The 9580-nt window shown below is 31.7% G+C and overlaps 1 long non-coding RNA gene across 1 annotated transcript; it reads left to right on the plus strand.

Moving 5' to 3' along the window:
• The first annotated feature begins 5763 nt into the window (after positions 1-5763).
• On the plus strand, positions 5764-7369 carry LOC145819524 (uncharacterized). The gene is made up of 3 exons (XR_014360277.1): positions 5764-5826; positions 6312-6376; positions 6988-7369. It is a non-coding gene; the product is annotated as an uncharacterized LOC145819524 (long non-coding RNA).
• The last annotated feature ends 2211 nt before the right edge of the window (positions 7370-9580 follow it).

Genomic DNA, 9580 nt, shown 5'->3' on the forward strand with positions numbered 1-9580 from the left:
ATTCCATTCATAGTTACCAAAGGTGTAGTAAAAGTAGTTTTATATCTATCTTTAGGATGAACTTGTATTTGCCAAAAACCACTTTTTAAATCAAATTTACTAAAAATAACAGCTTGACTAAGTCTTTTAATCAAATCTTTTTTATTAGGAAAAGGATATCGAATCCATTATAAAACTTTATTTTATGGTTTATAATTGATGACTAAGCGAGGGACACCTCGTTCTAATTCAGTATTTTTATTCACATAAAAAGCAGGACAAGACCATGGTGATTTACTAGGACAAATAATTCGATTTTTTAATAGTTCATTGATTTCTTTTTTACACATTTCAAGTAATTCATGATTCATTTGAATAGGTCTAGATTTAGTAAGAATTTGACCTTCATGAAAATTCTTAATATATGGTAATGTGACTACATGTTTTTTCCTATGCCAAAATGCAATAGGTAAAGTAGAATAAACAGTAGTTTCTAATTTTAATTTAAAGTCATTAATTTGAGAAATAATAACTGGATTAGTTAATTGTTGATCAATTCTTTTGTAATTAATTTCTTCTTTAAGATATCTTAAATGACGAGTTAATCGATTAATCATTTTAATTGATTTAATTCTAATATTTCAAGAGGAGATAAGAATTTAAAAGTAACAGGTTGACCTAAAACATGAGTAGATATTCCTTCACTAGAGGTGGTAAATGGGTATAGTAAAAATATAAATGGTGTTCCTAAAATAACTTTATCAGTCATATTTTTAACCAAAACAAAGGAAGTTTTAAAGCAAACATTATTTTGACATATATGAACTTTAGGTATTTTATATTTAATATGCATTTTACTGCCATTAGCAGAATTTAATTTTTCACGACATTTTTCATAATATTTAGTAGGGAGTAATCCTTCTTGAATACAATTAAGATCGGCACCAGTATCAATTAAAGCGATAACATCTAATTCAAAATTATTAATAACTATTTTAATTTTAGAATACCATTTTTTAATATGGATTTTATTAAGGAGATTTAATCTATTATCTTCATGATTATGAGATTGAGATTGATGTGATCGATTAACAAATAAAAGATTATCAGGGTTAGTAGGTTCATCAGATTAATGTTCAGATTCATTAGGAGAAACATTATTGGTTTGGAAATTATCTAAATTTTTATTAAGTTTTAATATAATAATTTCATCTTCTAAATGTTGATCTTTATTTTGTAAATCTTTAATGGTTTGTTTAATCTGATTAATTTCTTGTTGTAAATCTTGTAAGGTAACTTCTTTTAATGAATCTGAACAGTATGACTCCCAGGAGTAAAACAAGATTTACAACAAGAAATTAAACAGATTAAACAAACCATTAAAGATTTACAAAATAAAGATCAACATTTAGAAGATGAAATTATTACATTAAAACTTAATAAAAATTTAGATAATTTCCAAACCATTAATGTTTCTCCTAATGAATCTGAACATGAATCTGATGAACCTACTAACCCTGATAATCTTTTATTTGATAATCGATCACATCAATCTCAATCTCATAATCATGAAGATAATAGATTAAATCTCTTTAATAAAATCCATATTCAAAAATGGTATTCTAAAATTAAAATAGTTATTAATAATTTTGAATTAGATGTTATCGCTTTAATTGATACTGGTGCCGATCTTAATTGTATTCAAGAAGTATTACTCCCTACTAAATATTATGAAAAATGTCGTGAAAAATTAACTTCTGCTAATGGTAGTAAAATGCATATTAAATATAAAATACCTAAAGTTCATATATGTCAAAATAATGTTTGCTTTAAAACTTCCTTTGCTTTGGTTAAAAATATGACTGATAAAGTTATTTTAGGAACACCATTTATATTTTTACAATACCCATTTACCACCTCTAGTGAAGGAATATCTACTCATGTTTTAGGTCAACCTGTTATTTTTAAATTCTTATCTCCTCTTGAAATATTAGAATTAAATCAATTAAAACGATTAATCGATTAACTCGTCATTTAAGATATCTTAAAGAAGAAATTAATTACAAAAGAATTGATCAATAATTAACTAATCCAGTTATTATCTCTCAAATTAATGAATTTAAATTAAAATTAGAAACTACTGTTTGTTCTACTTTACCTACTGCATTTTGGCAAAGGAAAAAACATGTAGTCACATTACCATATATTCAGAATTTTCATGAAAGTCAAATTCTTACTAAATGTAGACCTATTCAAATGAATCATAAATTACTTGAAATGTGTAAAAAAGAAATCAATGAACTATTAAAAAATCGAATTATTAGTCCTAGTTAATCACCATGGTCTTATCCTGCTTTTTATGTGAATAAAAATGCTGAATTAGAACGAGGTGTCCCTCGCTTAGTTATCAATTATAAAACATTAAATAAAGTTTTAGAATGGATTTGATATCCTATTCCTAATAAAAAAAGATTTGATTAAAAGACTTAGTCAAGCTGTTATTTTAGTAAATTTGATTTAAAAAATGATTTTTGGCAAATACAAGTTCATCTTAAAGATAGATATAAAACTGCTTTTACTACATCTTTTGGTCACTATGAATGGAATGTCATGCCATTTGTGTTAAAAAATGCTCCTAGTGAATTTCAAAATATAATGAATGATATTTTCAATCAATTTAGTCATTTTTCCATAGTTTATACAGATGATATTCTTATTTTTTCAAAATTAATTAGTGAACACTAGAAACAGCTTACTGCATTCTTTTATACCATTAAGAGTCATGGCCTAGTCATTTCTGCTTCTAAGATTAAGTTGTTTCAAACCAAAGTCAGATTTTTAGGTTATGATATTCACCAGAATACTATTATACCTATTCGTCGTTCCATTGAATTTGCGTCTAAATCTCCTGATGAAATCTTAAATAAAACTCAACTACAACATTTTTTAGGATCACTGAATTATATTGCTGAATTTTACAAAGACCTTGGGAAAACTTGTTAACCTCTGTTTGATCGGTTAAAAGACAATCCTCCTCCTTGGTCTTCTACTTATACTGCTATTGTTAAACAGGTTAAACAATATGTCAAGTCTCTTCCTTGTTTTGGTATTCCTACTGAAAATTCATTCAAAATTATTCAAACTGATGCCTCTGATATTGGTTATGGTGGCATCCTTCTCCAGAAAATTACTTCCCAGTCATCTGAACAAATTGTTCGTTATCATTCTGGTGTCTGGAATAAAGCACAAAAGAATTATAGTACTATTAAACAAGAAATTTTATCTACTGTTTTATGTATTAGTAAATTTCAAGATGATATTTTAAATCAAAAAATTTTACTACGTGTTGATTGCAAATCTGCTAAATATATTTTAGAAAAAGATGTTCAAAATCTTGCTAGTAAACAAATTTTTGCCCGATGGCAATCTATCTTAAGTATTTTTGATTTTGACATTGAATATATTCCTGGTTGTCAAAATTCTATTCCTGATTTTTTTACTAGAGAATTTTTACAAGGTGGATAATAATGCCTATTCCCTCTATTTCATCCCATAAACAGAAAATTAAACATTATAAATCCCTGATTAAGCATACTGCTCGTCGCCTTGCCTTTCTCAAATCAACCCATTTACCTACTAAAAGAGCCCAGTACGTACAATGTCATCGAATTAAAGCTCAGAAACAACAACTTGCTCATTATATTAATTGTTTATATGAACATACTGATCAATTAGATATCCTCAGTGGATGCTAATTTATCTCCTCTATTTCACAGATGTCTTATCCATGGCTTCCTTCCAAAGCCTTGGGTCCCATCTAGTCAACCGTTTGTTCCTCCTCCATTGGAGTTAGTCACCAAATACCATCCTGCTGAATTGGTTAACTGTTACCAAATTCTTGGTAACATTCCTAAACCTAGTTATACATCTGCTTTGGCTACTGATCCTTTTGCTTCATCTAATCAAGCAGTTACTCCATACCCTCCTAATCCTATTAAATCAGCTCAATCTGATTATGTTAAATCCATCACTATTAATCTCTTTTTCAAAGAACCTAGTCACCCAAAGAGTCATACTGTTCATGATCTGGTTAAATCTTATTTTCCTCCTAGGTGGCATTTTATTCCTCTCTATCCAGAAAATACAATTACTTTCTACAAAGACATTCTGTTCAACCATCAGTCAATTGTGATTAAACCCATTTATGATCACACTTACACAAGTAAAATTGTGTACCATTCACTTTATATTCACAACTTTGTTTCTCTGGTTGATTGAGGTTCTCCTTATCAACTACGAGATCTGCCAGCTCATTCAATTCAATACAATTACTATGATTACATTGATGCTTGGTTCAAAGTCCTCTTGTATCAAAATGAGTCAAACAGTCACTCTTGGTTTCTTCAATTTGATCAAAAGTTCAAATCCGAGTTACCTACCTGGTTTCTGCGATGGTGGACTCAGTATGGCGCCATTTCAGAAATCTTCCCATCAGTCATTATGGATCAAGTCAACTATTTTTCCACTGTTTTCTCATTCACTCCTCAGCAAAGGAAATTCCCTCCATTACTTATTTTTATATCCAAATACAAAATCCCTTGGATATTCAAATGGCAATATGGTATTTCTGATGATGTTATTTACCGGCAACACATGGTTAAATGGTGGGATAATTTCAAGATTCCATGAATTGTTGAAATTGTTCAAACTGAATTCCCAATCAACATTCATGCCCCTACACCTGCCATAATTAAAGCTCAGCAGAACCCAACTGCTCCATTAACACAAGGAAGCCAAATTTCTCCAGTCAATCTTGGAAGCCCATCATCCAGTTCTTCCAAGCCCAAGTCATCCAAATCAAACATTAAATCCAAGCCAGCAAAGCCCAGTACTAACCAGCCCAAGTCAAAGGATAAGTCCAAATCAAAGGTTAAGCCCAAGTCCAAGTCATCCAAAGATGAGCTCCTCCAAATGGCTTGTCTCCTCATGGCCCAAGCCAAGTCAGCCTCGGATAACAGCAGTTCAAAAGATGGTACAGACAGTTCAAACTCTTCTGAAGGTTCAACTGCTCAAAATCCATATGGACCCGAGTTCCAAGATGCTCATGACCCATATACCTAATTCAGTCATTGGATTCTATATAGCTATAATTATCAGCTTTAATCAATACTCGTCTTTTGAGAAAAATTGCTGATATATATATCTATATTGATTCCTTCAGTCACATTCCTCCAAGCAATGAATAGTAAAAAAGTCAACTTTACTGTTCACTATTCATCAAAAAGTCAATATTACTATTCATCATTCATCATGATTCATCCCACCGACAAATTCAGCACAGTAAAAGGCAGCTATCAACTTTAGTCACTCATCGAAAGCAGCAAATAGCCCCCATGTGCTCCTGATGCTCCTTTCAAGTCAGATTATTCACTCACAAGGCTAACAGTAGTCTCTTTTGATTATAAAAGGACCTCTTCAGTCAAGAATAAGGTAGAGTTAGAAAAAATTGAAAGCATTCTCTATAATTTTATATTTTCGAAAATTGTTTTTAGTGTACAAATTATGTATTTTGAAGAACTGCTTGCTTCATTCTAGTAAACAATTGTAAGTTTTATTTGTATATTTATATATGTATATATATTGTGGATTGCAGGTAGAGTTCTTCATATGCTTGGTATTGACGATCTTAGGTTACATTCCTGGAATAGTTTACGCTCTCTATGCAATGCTCTGTGTCGATTGTGATATGACTCGCGCCGATTATCGTCTACTCGCGTAGTCTCTGTGTGTGTGTGTGTGTGTGTGTGTGTGTGTGGAAATCTGTGTGTGTTTAGCTGTAATCTCATGGTATTATACTCTGGCCCTATGTGTGGAATCAATTTGAATGAGTTTAAACTCTTGCTATTTGATTGCATCGCTTTGATTTAATTCTATTCTTCTCTTATTTATTTCTATTTCAAATACCTGTGTATAGATTTTGGAGTGATTTGAACTCATGATTGATCTAACTCTCTCTCTGCTATGAAGCTTTGGTTCGAATCAATCCTTTTGCTATATTTTCATGTATATATATATCTGTGTTTATTCATTGCTGAGTAACTTTGATTTATACCGAGATTCACATATTTTTCTGATCTGCTTTTAATTTTCATCTATATATCTTTACTATAAGTTCGATAGTCATGATCGGTGATGGATTTCTATGGTTCTACATGTATAGAAATTGGATTGGCGTGTGCTCTGTTTTAACTTAATTGAAGTTTAATTTATAATTTCTTTTTGTTTGTATCCATGTGATTTTGTAGTGATTGCTCATGGAATCAATGCCGCAGATGTGAAGAAGCTTCAAGATGTTGGGATCTACACTTGCAATGGCTTGATGATGCACACGAAGAAGGTACATTGATTTTCAATTTCGATTTTGTGAAGTTTTAAAGATTGGCGTTTGCATTGAGGTTAAGGTAGCCAAAACACGTTTGATGATTTTGTAGATCAACTGATACTCAATTGGAAGAAAACTTATATATATATATATATATGTATTTGAAATGTTTTGTTTAATTAATACGTGCTGAAAATTTGATCATATTTTTTTCTTTGTTAAATTAAATCTAAGATTTGGACTTTTGAATTGGTCATGCTAACAAAAAACAACTACATTTATTTGTTATTTATTTTAGATTTTTGATCATTTGATCAAATTCTCCTAAAACCGAACTAATTGGTACATGTATATATGTACTAGATCTGGTGCAATGTATTTTCAAGCTCTCTCTATAGCTTTCAATATCAATTTAAGTTTGATGAAGCTCAGAAGTAATTTAGATCTTAATTAAATGATGAATTACTTGCTAATGATATCTTTCTCGCTTTTGAATTTGAATTCGATTCATATAGCTAAATGCATGGAGTATTGAATATTAGTATGCATAGGAAATACACAAAAAGGTTAATTTGTTCATCAATTTTTTAATTGGATCGATGTTGGCTTGTATTTTCTTATCTCAGTTGATACATTCGTGAGGGCTTTGCGCACTCTTCTCTGTCCTTCCCTCCGCACTCAGTAGAGCGATTTTTTATTTGGATCAATTTCTTCTGCTAGGTAAAATTTACTACTACAGTTCAATTTGGTCACTATTTACCATGATCCAAGAGCTCCAATTGAAATTGCAGGTCATTCAAGATTTTGCTTCATTGTTTGAATTCATTATTGTACGAGGAATTCCATTCTTGCAAAATTTTGAACATGCAAATTTGGATTTAATAATCTACTATTATGACTAAAGCCTGCCACTATGTAACTTTACTGCAATTTCTCGTATTTGGAGTACATCGAGCTTGAAGATGCTTTACATTATAGTTTTTCATGATTTCACTGCAATCCATGATAATCCCCTGAAAAATCTCTCTTTTAGATGTGGCCTCATTAACCTTTTTGCTTTTTATCTCAACTAATCTATGGAAGGGACAATCAATGGAGATTGGGAAAGAGAATCCAAATATATTTTTTACAGACCATGAAGGAAGGAGATATACTGAATGCCTATCTTGGGGCATTGATAAAGAACGAGTACTAAAAGGAAAAAGTGCTGTAGAGATATTACATTATCAATTATTTTTTGGTACTTGTCATCTCTTCTTATTCTGAACAAATTTTTTAAAATTTATCAATGTTTTTCTTTATTTCAATTGTAACTCCATAGTCCAAGCGTCATTTGTTTCAGGGCATGATTATGTTCAGTTGCAAAATTGATTTTTCATATTTCATAAATTTCATGTGGGCGTGACCAAAGCATGGCAGTCATCTTTTATTTCTTTCTCATGTGCTAGGATACACAGGCCCTTTAATACTCTCAGCTTAGTATTGTTCTTTGTAACTTACCTTTATTAAATTGAACATGCTTAATTCTCTTCTGATATATTAAATCTGGTTGTGTCCTTGATAACATTAATCTTTTTAGACCTCACCCCCTATTTTATCACTTTGCTGAACATGTAAAAATTCAGTGGTCAATTTTTCTAATATTGCTTCATAGTCAATTCTGACCTGTTTGCTTTCTACTTGTCTGAAGACTGGTACATGCCTTGGACGTGTAACTTGTGAGGAGAATCCTTATTAAGCCTCTTCTCTTAGTGGGTAGTGTAATTGTTATTGGGATTTACACCTTCAGTTAGTCTGTATGTGAGCCTCTGACAAATTTATAGTGATATTGCAATTCTGTCTTTTGGAAGTGAGGGTCAAGTAACAGGTGTCCTGGTGTAGATATTTTCAGTTCTAAGGGACTAACTTTATGGATTCTTAGTTCATTGCTATCTTATTTGACAAAGGTTCTTGGAGCTCATAGGGTAGGTGTACATGACATCATTTCTGTTTTGTGTTTTAAATCTTGTTTCATCTTTGAAACTGATCGATGTATTTAAACATGCCAGATATATTTAGTAACTTAAATATGCCAGATATATTTAAATTCCTTGTAGGATAAATTTGGGATGAAAAGAAGTTTTTAGGATGGAATGCATAATGTCGGTCTCTCTGAGTATATTAACAGAGTCATCAAAGCCATGTATATATATAGACAAATTGTGTGTGTTTTGTTTATTGGGCCTGAGCCAAACTGTCTCTCTTTCTAAAGGGGTTCCCATATTATGGGCAATCAGATGTTAATTTGGTGATTTCATTCAGCATACATGTCAAGCAAGGGCTTTTCCTATTTCTCTTAAGCTCCTGTGTCAATTACCCAAGTAGACAACTATGATCATCTTGTTGGTGTAACCAAATTGCTTTTATAGTTGCATGGTTGCATACCTTGCTCTTAGTTTATCATTCTCTTCTGAATTCTCATAGTAGGACTTTTGCATATGATCTAGTGATAGTTCTTGCAACACCTTTGTTTTACAGCATAGTTGTGAAGATTTTGCTCTTCCATTCTTCATATATTTTCGTGGTCCTCACAATCTTAATCATTCTAGTCAGCCAAACAGTACCATCATTATTTGCCCTCTCAACCTTACTCATTGGCTTTGAGATTTGGGCCTTTCTTCTTGGAATGTTATATGACATGTTTTCAATCATAGCCATGCTTCTTGAATTTCTGACATGATTATTGCTTGCCAAACTGACATAAACACCTCTCCTCTCCTTTCAACACCTGTCAATCACGTTCTAGCAAACATTTCACACTTGCATGTATGTCATCAAATATTTCTGCTGGAGTTTCTAAATAAACGCTTATGCTTTCTCTCATTGAAGTACTATTGAAACCCCTTGTTATTTGTGAGTTTACATCTGATTTAAAATGCACTTATTATCATATGTTGCTTGTTTTCGCCAGGGGTCATCAATTGGACAAGTTAAGTCAATGTAGCCGGCTATCAGCAATTCGACATCTGCTGATTCCGTGATAAGCTCTAAAATTGATCCAAATCTTTGCTTTGCAACGCATGCCCATTCCAGCATCTCATTTTCTGGTCTTAGCGTGGAGAGTAGTGCTGCAGATCATCAAGACTAGTGCTTCTCCAATGGTTCTCATGGAAGAGCCGCCTCCACTGTGTCCTGAAAGTTCATTCCCTTCAACTAGTAGGAGCAGCGCTGTTATGCGTT

Source organism: Camellia sinensis, chromosome 2, assembly GCF_055761805.1.
Source record: "Camellia sinensis isolate YWXY chromosome 2, ASM5576180v1, whole genome shotgun sequence".
Classification (NCBI taxonomy): domain Eukaryota; kingdom Viridiplantae; phylum Streptophyta; class Magnoliopsida; order Ericales; family Theaceae; genus Camellia; species Camellia sinensis.